This window comes from Hyla sarda, chromosome 1 (assembly GCF_029499605.1).
Source record: "Hyla sarda isolate aHylSar1 chromosome 1, aHylSar1.hap1, whole genome shotgun sequence".
NCBI classification, from domain to species: Eukaryota; Metazoa; Chordata; class Amphibia; order Anura; family Hylidae; genus Hyla; species Hyla sarda.
The window spans coordinates 543,083,029-543,102,499 of record NC_079189.1 but is presented as its reverse complement, the minus strand read 5'-3'; the positions used below and the strand labels follow the sequence as shown (position 1 = coordinate 543,102,499).

The 19,471-nt window shown below is 42.6% G+C and overlaps 1 long non-coding RNA gene across 1 annotated transcript; it reads left to right on the top strand.

Moving 5' to 3' along the window:
* Nucleotides 1-208: 208 nt before the first annotated feature.
* On the top strand, nt 209-17,000 carry LOC130311120 (uncharacterized). The gene is made up of 4 exons (XR_008859564.1): nt 209-340; nt 9,164-9,365; nt 12,450-12,533; nt 16,947-17,000. It is a non-coding gene; the product is annotated as an uncharacterized LOC130311120 (long non-coding RNA).
* The last annotated feature ends 2,471 nt before the right edge of the window (nt 17,001-19,471 follow it).

Genomic DNA, 19,471 nt, shown 5'->3' with positions numbered 1-19,471 from the left:
TCCGGCCATGGATCCCACTGGGGTTCCTCTGCCAGATAATCTGGTTCTCGCTTCAATCGTGGTGCTCCAGTCACAGCAGTTGGCCCAGCAGGCACAGCAGTTGAGCCAGTTATCCGCCATGATGCAGCAGTTGCTAACTGCTCAGCAACAATCACCACAACCACAGCCTCCTCTTGATCCAGTGCTGCCTCCTGCTGCTGCAGTCTCCTCCGGAACAAAACTCTGCTAGTCTCTTCCAGAGAAATATGAGGGGGATCCCAAGTCCTGCTTTGATTTTGTGTCTCAGTGCTCCATGCACATAGAACTCATGGCGGAACAGTTCCCTACGGAACAAGCAAAGGTGACTTTCGTCATCAGTTTCTTAACTGGAAGGGCTTTGGCCTGGGCAACTCCGCTTTGGGATTGCATTGATGCTCTCACAACCAATCTCCAGGCTTTCCTGCTGGATTTTCGGGGTGTCTTTGAAGAACCTGCCGAGCCTCCTCCGCTGAGACGGCGTTACTGAGTCTTTCACAGGGCAACTCCTCTGTGGGCGAATATGCCATTCAGTTTCGTACCCTGGCATCATAGTTATCATGGAACAATGAAGCTCTTTGTGCCACCTTCAAGAGGGAACTATCTAGTCACATCAAGTATGCCCTTGCTACCCGGGAATTGCCATCTAACTTGAATGAACTTATACAGTTGGCATCCTGGCCCCAAAAAAATGGGGGGGGCAAATGCAGTGCCCTGAACCCCTAATAAGGCTCGGGTAATGCTAAAAAAAACTGTGGAGGACACTTGGGGACCCTATTCGGGGGTCAGGGGGGGGGGGGGGGGAAATGTCAACTTTTTTTTTTTTTACTTTTACTGATTTTTAACACCTACCTGTCCCTGGGATGTAATCTGTCCCTGTTCTAAGGGGGATCTTTGGTCCTGAGGGGGCTGCGATCTTGCAGAGGGGGGGTCCCTGGCTTCCTCCAGCAGCTCTGACCGCTGACTGAACTCAGCGAGCGGCGGGAGCTGCGGGAAGATGCTGTTAACCCCTCCCCTGCCGGCTGCTATTGGCCGGACAATCCGGCCATAGCAGCGATCCTGGGGGGTGACGAAATCGCAACCTCCCCATAGATGCAGGAGGTGATTGGGGGTGTATCCTACACCCCCGATCACCATGTATCTCCAGGTCAGCGGGTCACCCGTGACCCGCATCACCGGCATAGCCGCAAATCGCAAGTGTGAATTCACTTGCGATTTGCCGCGATCGCCGACATGGGGGGTCTGATGACCCCCCTGGGCATTTGCGCGGGGTGTCTGTGATCGATATCAGCAGTCACCCCGGTCCCCGCCCAGCACGCGGTGGGGACCGAAATTCCCACGGGCGTTCATGTACGTAGTGAGTCCTTAAGTACCAGGGTGTCAGGACGTACCTATACACCCTGAGTCCTGAACAGGTAAAATTTGACGGTCCAGCTTTTTCTACCCTCCAAAGAGATTGTCCCTGTTCTTGCCTTCTTGGACTCTGGTTCAACGGGAAATTTGTATTGATGCCTCCCTAGTACATAGGTAACATCTTCCTGTATCTCGCTTGTAAAAAGCCCTTGTACATTTCTACGGTCAATGGAGAAAGACTATACTGTACTGTGCTATACCGCACTGAACTGTTGTCTATGCAGGTCATTGTACTTCCCCTCTCTGGCTTGGCCTACCATGGTTGCAACTCCATGCCCCGCAGCTGGATTGGAAAACTGGAAAAGTTCTTTGTTGGGGACCGCATTGCAAAAACCACTGTATTCAAATACGTTTGTCTACAAGTTGGAACCATCTTCTTGTCCTCTGCCCGATTTGCCTTCTTTCCTTTATTATTTTGCTGATGTCTTTAGTGAAAAACAAGCTGAAGTTTTACCACCACAGTACTGTTTTGCATTATTGCACATATAGGTATCCTGCTACTTGATTTATGCATATGCACTTTACTGGGGACAGTAATATTTTATAATTGTATATTGTTATAAGGGTTACTGGAGGGGCTCGGAGTGACACCCTTTTGTTTTTTGCCACTTGTTTTTTCTCCCCTTGGGGATTGTTTCCTCTCTTGTTTTTATGTTACTAAATAAATAAATATATTATTTATATGAATTGGTGAAATGACTCCTCTTTCTTTTGTGTGTATATATATTTTGGACTTTTGAATTTTTTTGCGCGTACGCCATTGATCGTGTGGTTTAATTATCTATATATTTTTATAGTTAGGACATTTACGTACGCGGCTATACCACATATGTTTATATTTAATTACACAGCTTTTTTTTATGGGAAAAGGGGGGTGATTCAAACTTTTATTAGGGAAGGGGTTAAATGACCTTTATTAACTTTTTTTTCACTTTTTTTTGCAGTGTTATATCTCCCATAGGGGGCTTTAACACTGCACACACTAATCTTTTACCCTGCAAAGCCATAGCTTTGCATGGATCAGTGTTCTAGGGGCTCGATTGCTCAAGCCTGTAGCTCAGGCTTGGAGAAATCAAACACCGATCAGACGCGACGAAGACAGGTGAGGGGACCTCCACTCGCGTTCTAGCTGATCGGGACATCGCGATTTTATCGCGATAGTCCCGATCAGCCCGACTGAGCTGCCGGGAAGCTTTACTTTCGTGTTGGACGGGTTAATAGCGTGCGGCACAACGATCTGTGCCCCACACTATTTGCCCAGTGTCCCAGCTATCATTAGCAGCTGGGACCGACCCGGTGTGATACGGGGTCACGGCGTTGCGTCCTTAAGAGAATAAAAGATACACTTTCAAATTTAAATTGAAGATTTATGGTAGCTAGTGCTGCCATAAACATTTTTAAGTAATGTCCCAGGCCCAGCAGCATCAACAAACCATATAGTGGCTGAATGACACAGCCTGGAGCTGGCAGCAGCATGAGGAGACAATAGGGCTTCACAATTCCTAGTTAATTAATAGTGCGAGAGTAGGGCCTCACAGGGGAAGTTTTTCCCCCCACCTGTTACAATGGACCATATGTTGTTACCTTTAACCTTTTAGAGGTCTTTGTATCGCATCAATACTTGGTGGTGTAGGTGGCACATGGTGTTTTTTGCACAGATTTCCTTTTGTTAGATTTCAAAAAAATGTTGGGTCTTTATATTTTATCCTAAGAAAAGTTAAGTTTTAGCTAATGCATATACTCAGTACTTACTTGTGGTCTAATGCAGAGGAATTTCTTTAACTGGGGACCAGTACCTTAATTATGTTTTGCAGTATCCATGGCAGCACAATGAGAGAGCCTGGAGGTGGTAGCAGGAGTATGAGGAGACCATATGGTGGCACATTGACAGAGCCTGGAGGTGGCAGAATCAGCATAAGGAGACCATAGAGCAGCACAACAAGAGAGCCTCGAGGTGGCAGCATCAGCATGAAGAGACCCTAGAGCAGCACAATGAGAGAGCCTGGAGGTGGCAGTATCAGCATGAGGAGACCATATGGCGGCACAATGACAGAGCCTGGAGGTGGCAGCAGCAGCATGAAGGCCATGCCAAATGAGGGTTGAGTCTGAGGAACCCACCGACTGTTGACTGAGGGTGCCAGATGTCACTTGGAATGAAGTGGATGAATGAGTGAACCAATCAATCACGGCTGCTGGATTGCTGCTTGAGACACGACTGCTAGCTGACACCGGGAGTTCACACCTCTCGCTGCAACACCTGCTACCACACACCCCTACTCTGCTGCAGACTCTGCCTGCGCCTGATGAATTTAGGCCTCTGCTGCGACCTCTGCCTGCACCCGATGAATTTAGGCCTTTGACACTCCTCTGTGCACTTCTCTGCTTGACATACTTAGTGCTTATATGAGGGAAGTACAATATGTTTCACTGTGCTTAAAACTGTTTTTGTCTAGAACAGCAGCAGTTGTGAACTTGTGGCTGGCCTTTCACAGTATCTAGGCCCTTGAGAGTTTAACAGGTACAAAATAGTACACCACTTAGATGTAGGTATGTGGTATGCACTTATGAGGGGAGGACAATGCGCTACAGTATGCTTAAAAAAGTATTGGAGTTAAACACCAGCCGGTGAGTACTTTTTGTCTGGCCTTTCCCAGTATCTAGACCCTTGATATATTAACAGGTACAAAATAGTACACTACATAGATGTAGGTATGTACTTATTAGGGGAGAATAATGCGCTACAGCGCGCTTAAAAAAGTATTAGAGTAAAATATCAGCCGGAGATTACTTTTGCCTGGCCTTTCACAGTATCTAGGACCTTGACAGATTAACAGGTACAAAATAGTACACTACTTAAATGTAGGTATGTGGTATGCACTTATGAGGGCAGAAAAATGAGCTACAGTGCGCTTAGAAAACTTATTTATGCACACCTGCAGAAGACAACAGTGCTGCAGCACAAAGTCGCTGTATACTACACCCAAAATTGCACTCTTTTAAAGAATATTAGGAATGGACTGCTGGGTATGTATTATACCGTCTACAGACTAGTATAACCAGCAGACCATTTTTTGTGGAATAAAGACACAGCGTTGCGCTAAAAACTTATTCCTCCTTCCTCTGCTAAGGTTTCTTCAGCTGAGCCAGCTTGTTCAAACGTATGAGACAACAAACAGCTCTCTGCCCCTCCCTGTATTACAATGCTGCAGAAAGTGACTGGGAGGTTAATTGCTGCGGTAAAAAAATTTTTTGGTCAAAAATGCACTGCTCTCTGTCCACCAGAACGCTGATGTGACTAGGAGGTGAAACACACAAAGCACTGTCTGTCCTATCTCTCTGCAGTGAAAGGATGAAGTGATTAGCTGGAATATGGCTGCCAATTATATAGGGCTGTGACATCACAGGGGTGACTGGCTGCTGAAAGGCTGCATCCTGCATGTGATTCAGGGTCATCCCGCCTACCCTTGTTTCTGCCTTACCAGAATTCCTTGCCCCATGTCCTCACATGTGAATCCGCCATTTTAGATGCCCTGGAGCCTGGACCGCACTAAATGGAGTTTAATGAAGCGATTCGCGTGATAGAATCGTGGCGATATTCGCTTTGGTTGCAAATAAAAATTTTCATTAAATGTGTAAGGAATCCGGATCCGTCATATTTGATTCGCTCATCTTTAGCTGTCCTCTTTCTGAAAAAATAAAGGCTTTCTAAGACTGCAGTCATCCTTAGAATGCATTAGAAACATGTTTCATTTCCATACCTGACACCTTATCAGGTCGCATATACAAACAGCAGATAAGTGGAGGCTCAATTGAAAGTCCAGGGGAATAGAGCTTTTGGTCAAGGGATATAATATATTATCCAGAGTATGGGCAGCACTGTAGATAAGGAGTGTGGTGCACGCTGGAACAACTAGTGGTCTTTTCCCGGCCAGTTAAACTTATGCCTCCTGCAACCTTCTATTCACTGTTCACACATCATTTGCAAGCTCTTGCTGTGTGTGCTAAGACTTCTTGTCTTGTCCACTTCACTGTTGGGGTCACTCACAGCTCGGGCTGTGTGTTCCTCACCAGGACCCCTGCCTCCCCCCTACAGCCACCTTGCTGTCTTCTGGGGAGAAGGTGGAGGTTTCTTCAGGGATAGCTAGGGAAATATACCCTTCCCCTTGCCACAGTGTCATATATCCCCCCCCCCGCCCTCTGCTCAGACCACCGGGAAGGAGCACTTGTATTCAAAAGGCAGAGTCCAACTGCCTTTCCTTTTCCTTGAACAACTTCGTCCAACAGGTTTTGAGGCACTTGGCTTAGTTACTTCTTCAGCAGATTTTATATGCACCACTTCAATGGCGCACCCTTCTTTTCTTCGCACTTTCCCCAGCCACCAAGCACAAGGCTTTTGGTCACCTTTGACAAATTCCTTGTAAAAGGCTCTATTCATGTCACACCTTCCCAAAAAAAATTAAGACTTAAAACATGGCCTTAAAGGGGTACTCCACTGTAAACATTTTTTTAAATCACCTCACCTTTTGCTATGTTTAGCCTCACCATGGTGACCGCTTCTGGGTGTTATAAATGCACTACCTAACGTGAGCACGTTAGGGGCCTGATTAAGCGCGATGCCATGTGATACGGTCCGTTGCTCATCCCACCCCCCCATGCCACCACTCCTGTCCGCTCCCCCACACAATATGTATCCTGTTGATTTTCTACATTAAAGCCTGAAGATACTGGTCTACATATCTGGTGAGTGTTTCATTATTGCTCTACATTGGAGGATTGCCATATGTCTTGTTTCTCACACGTGAGCACCACATACAGAGCTAAACATACAAGAATGCATAGTTGCCTAGGAAAATAGTGGGCTTCAAACAGTGTAGCTACAGGGGTGCCGAGGACTTTTTTCTATGTTTTTGCTTCCATGCACTAATTTCGACAGAGCACACTTTATATTTGCTACACATATCAATACAGCCCTAAAATGGACATGGATGTCTCTATTAATGTTTCATCGGCAGCAGTAAGTGTGGGGAGAGCGAACATGGGGGAGTTCTTCACTACATGTGTATTCCTAGACGAAATCCAATTACAAAGTACAGCCATTGGAATTTAAAGTGAGTTCGTTAGCCGAAAGGGAAATGAGAACCTTTTGGACGGTGAGCTCATTGAAGGCATATGCTGAAAATCTTCGCACTCCAAGAGGAGTAAGATCCTACAAATATTCATCCCAATTTGCAGAAGACATGGAATTTGTAGAGAAATGGGACACTTTCCACCTACAGCATTCCTTTAATCTACAAAGTCTTGTGATAGAAAAAATACAACTAAGAATATGAGAAAATCGCATCGGATCACTGTAAAGCCAAATGTGAGCTTTGGGCTAGACTCACAGATCAACAATACAACCATTTCATTTACAATTTAGAAAAGAAAGTATCTACATTACAACAGACTATCAAGGAGACAAAGAGGGATACATTCTAACGCGATAAGAAGGACTTTGACAGTAATCAAGTGTTTACATGGAACAAACCACAATATAGAAATAATAAGCGGAGAAAACATGAAAAAGAAATGCACCAAAACAGATAACTTAACAACGGAATCAGATTCCACAGCATCAGATGAAGGCCAACAAGACAACTTACCTCCTACATCTACTCGTCCATCTGAGTTCCCTTTAGGAGGAAAACGGGGCGGTCGGAGGAAGAGATCTAATGCAAAAGAAAAGGAAAACGGTCACCTGAAAACAGTGGTCAAAGAGACATTAGTTGCCAATCTAACAGAGGTGCCTCTAAGTGAAGCGTGTATCAGTTCTGAGCGAAGAGTTAAACTTGGGACTAAATGAACAGTTCCAGTATAATTTATTTGAGGAGGAAAGCAAATAAAAATAAATAAAAATGAAGACATACCAATAAAAGAGGGTGAATAACAATGTGTCATCCGCCCTCTAGGTTTTAGACCAGTGAAGGATTGTAGTAAAATTGAATATGAAAACATACTTACACTCTTGTCACTAGCTGATGATAGCCCGATCATTAATGAGGAAAATGAGAATGGTGACAGTTTTAAAGGGGGTAATCCATCTAAGTTCAACCCCCAAATAACACCGGGTAGCAGTCATGACTTGTCCCAGAGGGCAGTTTGTAAAGATGTAAAAGCCATACCGTACCCTAAATCCAAACTAAATATTACAGACGATGAGAAAAAAGCCCTTGACTGGCTTGTGGACCACGATGACATTGTGGTGTCCAAGGCCGACAAGGACGGGGCAATAGTTGTCTGGAACAAGAAAGACTATGAAAATGAAGCTATCAACCAGCTTAATAACAGTGAGCTATATGAAAAACTTACACATGAGCCTATGAAAAAAAGTCATAGACAGATTAAGAAGCTTTTTGCGCAGGTTTACAGAGATAGGCATCCTCAGTACCAAAACTGCAGAAAAACTATTTCCAGTTAACCCAAAGAAACCCCATTGGTATATTCTGCCAAAACCTCACAAGGGAAGAAACCCCCCACCTGGACGCCCCATAGTAGCGGGTATCAGATCTCCGACAGAATATCTGTCCAGTTATATTGAGTGGTTGGTTTCTCCGCTTCTGAAATCTATACCAACCTATTTGCGTGACACAGGTGACTTAATTACTGCACTTGAAAACTTTGAATGGCAAGATAGATGCAAGCTTGCTATGGCATAGCGTTGAACAGTGTATGCAATCAAAAGATTGCATGGCATAGCCCCCTGAGGGGGCTAAAAAAAAAGTAAAAAGTGGTGAAAAAATTTTAATAAATGTGAAAAAGCCCCTCCCCCAATAAAAATTAAAAACATCTCCCTTTTCCCATTTTTTTAAAAAATAAAATAATGTAATAAAAAAAAATATCATATGTGGTACCGCCGTGTGTGTAAATGTCCAAACAATTAAAATATAAGGTTAGCTAAACTGCACGGTCGATGGCATACACGTAAAAAAATACCAAAGTCCAAAATTGTGAATTTTTGGTCACTTCATATGCCATAAAAATATTAATAAAAAGCAATCAAAAAGTCCTATCAAAACAAAAATGGTACCAAAAACTAAAAACTGCAGACCACAGCGCAAAAAATAAGCCCTCATATAGCCCCATACGTGGAAAACTAAAAAAAGTTATAGAGGTCAGAAGATGACAATTTTAAACATACTAATTTTGGTGCATGTAGTTATAATTTTTTTTTAAGTAGTAAAATAAATAAAACCTATATAAATTGGTTATCCCTGTAACCGTATGGACCTACAGAATAAAGATAATGTGTCATCTTTAACAAAAAGTGCACTGCATAGAAACGGAAGCCCTAAAAATTTGCAAAAGGGCGTTTTTTTTTCCATTTCACGCCACAAATAATTTTTTTTTGTTTTGCCGCAGATTATGTTGTAATACAAGTAATGTCATTACAAAGTAGAATTGGTGATACAAAAAACAAGCCCTTATATGGGTCTGAAGGTGCAAAATTGAATGTGTTATTATTTTTAGAAGATGAGGAGGAAAAAACGAAAGTGCAAAAACGAAGATTGTTTTGAGTCCTTAAGGAGTTAAAGGGGTTAAAGAAGCCACATGGATCACTAAACTTAATGCTACTGGTCTACTAGGTAGGAACGACAGATATGAAATAGTATTATGAGAATTGTCTGAAGTACCTCTTTTGCATTCACATGTCTGTAGGTGTTATTTTTAATTATGTCTTACCTTTCGCTATGTTTAGCATCACCATGTTGACGGGTTCTGGGTGTTATAAACGCACTACTGACGTGAGCATGTTAGGGGCCTGACGAAGTGCGACGCCACATGATATGCTCTGTTGCCCATCCCATCCCCCATGCCGCCACTCCTTTCCGCTCCCCCGCACGATATGTATCCTGTTGATTTTCTACATTAAAGCCTGAAGATACTGCTCTACAGATCTGGTGAGTGCTTCATTATTGCTCTACATTGGAGGATGTCCTGTTTCTCACATGTGACCACCACATACAGAGCTGAACATACAAGGATACACAGCTGCCTTGGAAAATAGTGGGCTTCAAACAGTGTGGCTACAGCTGTGCCGAGGACTTTTTTCTATGTTTTTGGCTTTATTTTTTTAAATCAACTGGTGCCAAAAAGTTAAACAGATTTGTAAATGACTTCTATTTAACCCCTTAACGACGCAGGACGTATATTTACGTCCTGCGCCGGCTCCCGCGATATGAAGCGGGATCGCGCCGTGATCCTGCATCATATGGCTTCGGTCCCGGCGCTCATCAACGGCCGGGACCCGCGGCTAATACCACACATCGCCGATCGCGGCTATGTGCGGTATTAACCCTTTAGAAGCGGCGGTCAAAGCTGACCGCAGCTTCTAAAGTGAAACTGAAAGTGACCCGGCTGCTCAGTCGGGCTGTTCGGGACCGCCGCGATTAAATCACGGCGTCCCGAACAGCTAATCGGACACCGGGAGGGCCCTTACCTGCCTCCTCAGTGTCTGATCGACGAATTACTGCTCCGTGCCTGAGATCCAGGCAGGAGCAGTCAAGCGCCGATAATGCTGATCACAGGCGTGTTAATACACGCCAGTGATCAGCATAGGAGATCAGTGTGTGCAGTGTTATAGGTCCCTATGGGACCTATAACACTGCAAAAAAAATGTAAAAAAAAAGTGTTAATAAAGGTCATTTAACCCCTTCCCAAATAAAAGTTTGAATCACCCCCCTTGTCCCATTAAAAAAAAATTAAACAGTGTAAAAAAAATAAATAAATAAACATATGTGGTATCGCCGCGTGCGTAAATGTCCGAACTATAAAAATATATCATTAATTAAACCGCACGGTCAATGGCGTACGCGCAAAAAAATTCCAAAGTCCAAAAAAGCGTATTTTGGTCACTTTTTATACCATTAAAAAAATGAATAAAAAGTGATCAAAAAGTCCGATCAAAACAAAAATCATACCGATAAAAACTTCAGATCACAGCACAAAAAATGAGTCCTCATACCGCCCTGTACATGGAAAAATAAAAAAGTTATAGGGGGTCAGAAGATGACATTTTTAAACGTATACATTTTCCTGCACATAGTTAGGATTTTTTCCAGAAGTGCGACAAAATCAAACCTATATAAGTAGGGTATCATTTTAACCGTATGGACCTACAGAATAATGATAAGGTGTAATTTTTACCGAAATATGCACTGCGTAGAAACGGATGCCCCCAAAAGTTACAAAATGGTTTTTTTTATTTTATTTTGTCGCACAATGATTTTTTTTTCCGTTTCGCCGTGCATTTTTGGGTAAAATGACTAATGTCACTGCAAAGTAGAATTGGTAACGCAAAAAATAAGCCATAATATGGATTTTTAGGTGGAAAATTGAAAGGGTTATGATTTTTAAAAGGTAAGGAGGAAAAAACGAAAGTGCAAAAACGGAAAAACCCTGAGTCCTTAAGGGGTTAAAAACCTTAATCCTTCCAGTACTTATCAGCTGTTGTATACTACAGTGGAAGTTCTTTTATTTTTTGAATTTATTTTCTGTCTGACCACAGGGCTCTCTGTTGACACCTCTGTCCATTTTAGGAACTGTCTAGAGCAGGATAGGTTTGTTATGGGGATTTGCTACTACTATGGACAGTCCCTAAAATGGACAGATGTGTCAGCAGAGAGCACTGTGGTCAGACAAAAAATTAATTCAATATGAAAAGAACTTCCTGTGGAGCATACTACAGCTGATAAGTACTGGAAGGATTCAGATTTTTTAATAGAAGTCATTTAAAAATCTGTTTGAATAGGCACTGTCAGATACAAAAACTTTTGATATGTTGTAAAGCATGCAAAACCAATAAATTTAGCAATTGCTTTCATTAGAAAATTTTCTGTATTTCATTTTGAAAAAGCCAGTCATTCAACTGACCCCCCTGCCTGCTTGGACACATACTAGTCGTGCTGTGTCCATGCATCATCACCTATGTCATGGACACACTTCCTTGATTGACAGCTGTGAATGCAGGGCTCACAGCTAGAGGAAAAATCCTCCCTCTGTCAGCTTGTGTCCCGCTACTGTCAGTGAGGACAAGCTGGGAGTTGTAATTCTGCAAATGCTAGGGGACATGTGAGCAGACAGCATACTGAGGGAGTGGGCGGAGACCTGCACAGTAAGGCCACACCCCCTCCCTTAGAGACGAATTCAGACTAGTGAGCTAAATTTAAAGTGTAATAAAAAAATAAATAAATAAAGGTGCTAGACAATAGAAAAATGTTATGTACATGGTAAGGATTAGGTACTGAGATATATATACATACATATATAAATAAATATTTATGTTGGATCTGACAGGTACGCTTTAACTTTCTGGCACCAGTTGATTTAAAAAAATGTTTTTCAGCAGAGTACCCCTTTAAACTTAAGAAAAAATGTCAGATGATCTCTTAGTGTTGCTACATATTCTAAGAATAATATTCTAAGAGAGTGACTATGGGCCTCATTTACTAAGAGTGTCAGGATTTTACTCATGGGAATGATGTTTCAGACTTGTAGGATTCCTCTTTATTTACTATTAAGAAAAGTCAGGAAAATTTTCTGACCAACTTGTTCTAGGTGGATATTTCCAGTCATTTATTCACAGGATTTTCTGTCGGTCGGGTTTAAAATCGGTCGGGTTGTGAAACCACGCCCCTTTTGGACTGGCCACACCCCATTTGTGACAGATCACGCCTCTTTTTCATTTTTTCCCCATTGCAATGTCGGGTTTGTCAGATGTTCCAGGCGCAGACTGTCACACACTGGCGCAGACATGTCGCAGACACTCTGCGCCTAAATAACCCGGTTTCAGCTTAGTAAATGAGGCCCTATATCTTTGATTCTTTTATTATTAATTTTATTATTAATTTTCAAGTATTAGGGTTATGTTAGGATTTCCAGAGGGATCATTGTGCATCAATAGCTTTTCCTATCACCCAGTAATCATTTCATTGCTTTCATTGTTTTGGTTCTGGCTTTGACTTCTGTATCTGCTTTTTACACAGAGTGATTCAATATTCCTGGAGTGATCTTTGTTTCTTAGATATTGCATTTATTAGAGAGACAGAATGTGTTGATCTTATAAATAGGTGAGCATGTCTTCCCGATTATTTGTTCAAATAAGTTTTATCATAAGCTAGTTGGCACCTTAAATATATTTTCCATTGAGCTATTAAAAGTTTAAGTGATGGAAATTTTCTGAAACTAAATTAAATTGAACCTCCTTGACTATTTCATTATACTATAATTCAATTTTCCTCATCTATAGCTTAATACTGTGTGCTTATTTTAAGCACTTTTTCTGCTTTGCAGGAATTACTCTCAAGTTCTTTATTATCCAAATCAAGTTCCTTATTGAACTTTGATTGTGATCAATCAAGGAGTTATACATTCTACAGTCTCCATGGTGATGTTTAGTAATACCGTATGCTTTGCCTCATTTTTTGCTCTGCCTGTTGGAGAAAATAGAATTCATTTTCCTTATTTTATTTTTGGAATTTAAAGTCTTTTTTTTTCAACATGGTTTACCTGATTGACCTTTTAATTTAGATTTTTTTTTCTCTAAGGCTATGTTCACACACTCTTTTTCTTTTTGTTTAGTCAGCTTAAAATATGTCAGTTTTCTTAAACAGAACCTGTCACCAAATAAACTGTTCTAAACTAACTAATGTTCCCTAACTACTCCTAACACAGCCCTTAAAAAAAACAGAGCTTTAAAAAGCTGTGTATCTTACCTTTCTTCTTGCTCACATAGTGCAATTTCCCAGCAGGAGAAAGTGGGCGCTACCCAGCAGGCATTAAATCACTGAAGCCGGCAGGATGACCACTTCCGACCTCACATGGTTGCAGTGCTGTGATGGATAGAAGATCTCAAGCTCTGTACATGTTTCCGTCTTTGTTACTATCAGTGAGGCTGATCACGGCGGGCCCGGCGTCATAGTGAAGCCGGGACCCGCCTCTAATAGCGCGCAGCGCCGATCGCGGCACCGCGAGCTATTAACCCTTTAGCCACGCGCTCAGAGCTGAGTGGCTAAAAGCGAAACCGAAAGTGGCCGGCTAGCTCAGTCGGGCTGTTCGGGATAGCCGCGGCTATTCGCGGCATCCCGAACAGCTGACAGGACAGCGGGAGGGCCCCTACATGCCTCCTCGCTGTCCGATCGCCGAATGACTGCTCAGTGCCTGAGATCCAGGCAGGAGCAGTCATGCGGCAGAATCGTTGATCACTGGTTTCTTATGAGAAACCAGTGATCAATGATGAAGATCAGTGTGTGCAGTGTTATAGGTCCCTATGGGACCTATAACACTGCAAAAAAAAAAGTGAAAAAAAAGTGAATAAAGATCATTTAACTCCTCCCCTATTAAAAGTTTGAATCACCCCCCTTTTTCAATAAAAAAAAAAACACAGTGTAAATAAAAATAAAAATAAACATATATGGTATCACCGCGTGCGGAAATGTCCGAATTATAAAAATATGTCATTAATTAAACCGCTCGGTCAATGGCGTGCACGCAAAGTCCAAAATAGTGCATTTTTGGTCACTTTTTATATCATTTAAGTCCTATTTAAGTCCTATCAATGCAAAAATGGTACCAATAAAAACTTCAGATAACGGCGCAAAAAATTAGCCCTCATACCGCCCCAAACACGGAAAAATAAAAAAGTTATAGGGGTTAGAAGATGACAATTTTAAACATATTAATTTTCCTGCATGTAGTTATGATTTTTTCCAGAAGTCCGACAAAATCAAACCTATATAAGTAGGGTATCATTTTAATCGTATGGACCTACAGAATAAAGATAAGGTGTCATTTTTACCGAAAAATGTACTATGTAGAAACGGAAGCCCCAAAAGTTACAAAACTAAATTTTTTTTTCAATTTTGTCGCACAATGAATTTTTTCTTCGTTTCACCGTAGATTTTTGGGCAAAATGACTGACATCATTACAAAATAGAATTGGTGGCGCAAAAAATAAGCCATCATATGGATTTTTAGGTGCAAAATTGAAAGAGTTATTATTTTTTAAAGGCAAGGAGCAAAAAACGAAAATGCAAAAACGGAAAACCCCCCGGTCCTTAAGGGGTTAAATCAACAAACAGTTGAAATTACTTTCACCAGTTTTTTTTTTTTTTTTTCATTTTCTTCCTGTAGGGACATTTTTTCTGCCTGACTAGTTCACCTTTGATGGGCCATTTTTTGCTGCCTGACTAGTTCAACTTTGCTGCCTGACTTATTTACTTCTTACTTCACTCTCCCCTCTGCAATCTTTTCACTGGCTACCCATTGCCCAACAAATTAAGTTTACCATGACATACAAGGTTCCGGACAACCTGTCCCCTCCATACATCTCTGGCCTGATCTCCCGATAGCACCTAATCTTTGATTCTCTCAATACCTCCACCTGTGCTCTCCCCTCATCCACGCCTGACCAAACCATCCCCAAGACTTCTGTGCTTCCCCCATACACTGGAACCTATTACCCCAACATATACAACCTTTATCTTCTTTCCAGACCTTTAAAAGCAACTTAATAATGCATCTCTTCAAGAAAGATTAAGACTTACAATAACATTGCTGCCAATAGACTGGGAACTAATTCCACAACTTCTCATAGATGACCACCACCTACCCCCCTCACTTACTGTTTCCCTCCTCTCCCCTTGTAGATTATAATCCCTTAGAATCAGGAGCCTTTCTTCCTCTATATAAGGGTGCGTTCACACTACGAAATTCCCGCTAGTGGTATTATGTGCGGTGAACTTTACATCAGTGTGAATGGGTTTCTGCGAGACCCGTTAACACTGAGCAATATCAGCGGCGGAAAATTCCGCCACTGAAATTGTTCTGCACAGAGAAGGATCATGTTCATACTTTCAATGGTGACGGCTCAGTGCTGCGGGGCCCTACCGCCGATGGCAGCTACCAGGCTGAATCTCTGCTCACTGAATTCTGCGAGCAGAGATTCAGCATTCATTCCATAGTGTGAATGCACCCTAAGTATGAAATTTACTCTGTGTCATGTCCATTGTACCTGTCTTTGTGTCATGTATCTTTACACTTATCAAGTGCAAAGTGCCCTTTAACACCTTGGGGATGCAGGGCGTATGCGTACAACCCCGTCCCCAAATCCTTAAGGCGTACCTGTACGCCCTGGTCATGTTAACGGGGTTTAAACCGTTCTCACACGTGGAGAACAGTTTAAACTCTGTGCGTTCTGACTTTCATTACATGACCCAATGTTAAAGCTGGGCAAAGGCGATCGGGCTAACTTTGATTGCGGCACCTAAAACTAAATCAAAAGTATCCTGGCAGCTCAGCTGAGCTGATCTGGACTATCGCGACATAATCCTGATGGCCCGATCAGCTTACCAGGTGACAGAAGGGTCCTCACCTGCCTCCTCATCGTCTGATCGACGAACTACTGCTCCAAGCCTGCTCAGCAGGCTAAAGCAGCAGAACGCTGAGGACATGGCATAGCATTGATCAGTATATGCAGTCAGAAGATTGCATGTTGTAGCCCCCTGTGGCTGAAAAAAAAGTGTAAATAAAAAGTTTATAAAATATCATTAACCCCTTCCCTATTAAAAGTTAAAATCACCCTCCTTTTCCCATTTTTTAAAATAAAATAAAAAATGATCATATGTGGTACCGCCATGTGCGTAAATGTCCGAACTATTAAAATATAAGGTTAGCTAAACCACAAGGTCAATGGCATACAAGTAAAAAACTACCAAATTCCAAAATTGTGCATTTTTGGTCACTTCATGTACCGTAAAAATATATATAAAAAGCGATCAAAAAGTCCCACCAAACCAAAAATATTACCGATAAAAACTAAAGACCACGGCGCAAAATATGAACCCTCATTTTGCCCAGTATACAGAAAAATAAAGTTATAGGGATCAGAAAATGACAATTTTAAACATACAAATTTTGGTGCATGCATTTAGGATTTTTTAAAAATAAACAACATAAATTGGGTTTTCTTGTAACTGTATAGACCTACAGAATAAAGATAAGGCGTCATTTTTACCGAAAAGTGCACTGCGTGGAAACGGAAGGCCCCAAAAGTTGCAAAATTGCTTTTTTTTTTCAACCCACAAATTTTTATTTATTTTTTTGCTGCATATTATGTTATAAAATCAGTGATGTCATTACAAAGTACGATTGGGGACACAAAAACCAAGCCCTTACTTGGGTTTGTAGGTGCAAAATTGAAAAAGAAGTAATTTTAGTTTTTATCTACATATCTAATCTTGGTTCTATGGATAATGAAATACACTTTATACATACTATTGTGCTCAAATTATTGTCTATCCATTCCTCTCCTCATAACCTTCCGATAAATCACTAATCGCTGAAGGTAAAATCTAAGATCTCATTAATACTATTTGGATGAAATGTGAGTGCAAGTCCGCTGCTCCATCTCTTGTCTTCTGTGTCCAACTCACATACTGTGGTATGTCCTATCTTGTCGTCTCTCTTTTGTCTCCCTTTTTTAGGTGTACATTTAATATCTGCGAATGGGAGACTACAAGCAATCTGCTCAATCTGCGCATCTGATGTATGTGAAGCACTAACTATACTAACAATGTGGAAAAACATTCCCCTATTGCTGCATTATGTGTAATAACATCTGTCTGTATCTTGATATGTAAATGTGTGTTCCCCTAACCTGCTTATTGCCCTATTTGTTATCCTCTGATGAATCCTGTTATTATATTGAAAATACGGGGAAACGCGTTGGGAAGTGTGGGCCTAAATTGTATCAGGAGAATTGTAATTATATATCAGATAGGAGGCTCATATCTTATGCATTAATCTTTCTTTATTAAAGGGGTAGTCCAGTGGTGAAAAACTTATCCCCTATCCTAAGGATAGGGGATAAGTTTGAGATCGCGGGGGTCCGACCGCTGGGGCCCCCTGCGATCTCTCTGTACGGGGGCCAGGTTCTCCGGCCAGATAGCGGGTGTCGACCTCTGCACGAAGCGGCGGCCGACACGCCCCCTCAATACATCTCTATGACTGAGCCGGAGATTGCTGAAGGCAGTGCTTCGGCTCTGCCATAGAGTTGTATTGAGGGGGCATGTCGGCCGCCGCTTCGTGCGGAGGTCGACATGCCCCCTTCCTGCGGGCTGTCGAGGCTCCGTACAGGAGCCCCAGCAGTCGGACCCCCCGCAATCTCAAACTTATCCCCTATCCTTAGGATAGGGGATAAGTTGTTCACCACTGGACTACTCCTTTAATGCCCTTAGCAGAATTTTTTATCTTCATTTTTAATAAAAATTAAAATAGAAAAACTTTCCAACGACTGTAAAGACTACAACTCCCAGCAGTCCTTGTAATCTCGGTAGCCACTCCTAGTCCAGTGGCTCATATATAATTGACTGCCCGAGAGTGATCCCTCCTCTTTCTTTCTGCTCATAGCAGAGCATACAGATAAGTTTTTCACATATGGTTCTAGCTATACTGTATCGTACATAGTTGTATATAGTTATTTATATATATATATATATATATATATATATATAGATATATATATATATATATATATATATATATATATATATATATATTGTAGAAAATAACCCACCGGGTCTCTTCTCTGCTTTAGCGCTGCTTTGGCTGCTTATCTATATATATATATATATATATATATATACATATATATATATCTCTTGTACCTAACACCTCTGTCGTTTTCCTTTTACCTTTTCCACTCTATATTCACATAGATTATCCTTTGCGGTTACCGGATTCTTCCGGTACTGTGGGTGCGGTGCTGGATCCGGCATAGCCGGGTTCGGTGCCGCTTTCTCGTTTCCCCCTCCCCCATTTTCTCCCTTAGCGGGTACCGCCATCTTCTAATCTCCTTCTTCATATCTTTTCACCTGCGTCTTCTTCGCGGGCGGGGGCGAGTCCCCCTTCCTGCAGGCCACTTGCTCTTCACGTGGCCTCGCTTAGGAGGGGGGCGAGCCTTCTGTCGTCTTCAGTGGGCGCTCCTGCGGCCTCCAATCAAGCTCTGGGGGCGTAGTCTCGTGAGACTTCGTCCCTGGGAGCTGAGGCTCTTGTGCTCTCCTCCCACCGCAGCGCCAGTTACAGCACTGGCGGTGTAGAGGACGGAGCCTGCATCGTGAGCTGTGTGAGCTTTTTAGTTACAACTGTGTTGTTGGAGGCGGAATTTATTCCGTTTTCCTCTGCCCCTTAGTGTGTAATCCATCGGTATTAACTTGTCCCTCAGGGTGTTGGGTTTTTATTAGTCAAGCCCTTACACTCTGCCTTTAACCCAATTTCTTTGTTAATACTCTTTACCTGTTATAATACCCTAGTTGGTTTATTCTAATGGCTGTGGAACCTACATCTATTCCCCCCAGAGGGGAGGGGTTCTCTCTAGACACATCACAATTTATGAATGCTAGTCAAATACAGGACCTTATTAATCAATCGGTCCAGGTGGCTCTGGCCTCAGCCACTGCGCCCCCTGGGACTCAGCAACCAGTGTCCCTGATATCACCACCACTTTAAGGTGGCGAACCGCCAGTCAAAAAAGGGAACGCTTCCCATAAACGGAAGCACACCTTGGCGGCATCCGACTCCCCGGCCGGGGAAGACAATAATGTGCTCCAGGCTGCTCCCACCATGAGCTACCAACCCCAGCATCCCTCAGACTCCACTCGACCCTGGGCCTCAGGGAGTTACAAGGCAAGAGGCATAGGTCCGCTAGGCGGGCCAAACCCGACTCGTTTGTTGATTCCTCAGAAGAGGATTCATCTGATCACTACAACGAGTCGGATTTTTCTGAGTCTGAATCCATTAATGAAGATACTGGGGATACGGCGTTCGACATAGACGCCAACCCTGCCACGCAGGGCGAGATCATCCTAGATTCCCTAGGTGAACCGTTCTTTCACCCAGAAGCGATCTCCCACCGGCGATCTGGTGATTGGACTCCGCTTCCGCACGTATCTCAATACGTGGAGTTGTGGGCACGCAAGTCTTTAGACAGGACAAGCCGTAACAAATTGAG